At 40.1% G+C, this 222-nt stretch overlaps 1 protein-coding gene across 1 annotated transcript in view; it reads right to left on the reverse strand.

Moving 5' to 3' along the window:
* Positions 1-222, reverse strand: part of cdc73 (cell division cycle 73, Paf1/RNA polymerase II complex component, homolog (S. cerevisiae)) — a gene marked incomplete in the record, with an annotated part of 17,326 nt that overhangs the window by 6,074 nt on the left and 11,030 nt on the right.

Consider the following 222-nt stretch of genomic DNA (forward strand, 5'->3'; position numbering starts at 1 on the left):
AAAAAAAAAAAAGCTGCAGAGGAACATGTTGGGTCAGTACTTGCTGAGGAGTGAACAGACATGTGATTCTTCTCCCCAAACAAAAGTCCCTTTCACAGAGGCAGTTTCATCCAGTAATCTGCATATTTTCTATGGTATGGTCACGCGTTAATAGGTAATGTGAGGAAAAAGTCAACGTGGCCTTTTTTTTTTGCTTAAAAAAGGTGCACTATGCGATCTTGC

The sequence above is a fragment of the Morone saxatilis genome, unplaced genomic scaffold (assembly GCF_004916995.1).
Source record: "Morone saxatilis isolate NCDOM2014 unplaced genomic scaffold, NCSU_SB_2.0 Contig23, whole genome shotgun sequence".
NCBI lineage: Eukaryota > Metazoa > Chordata > Actinopteri > Moronidae > Morone > Morone saxatilis.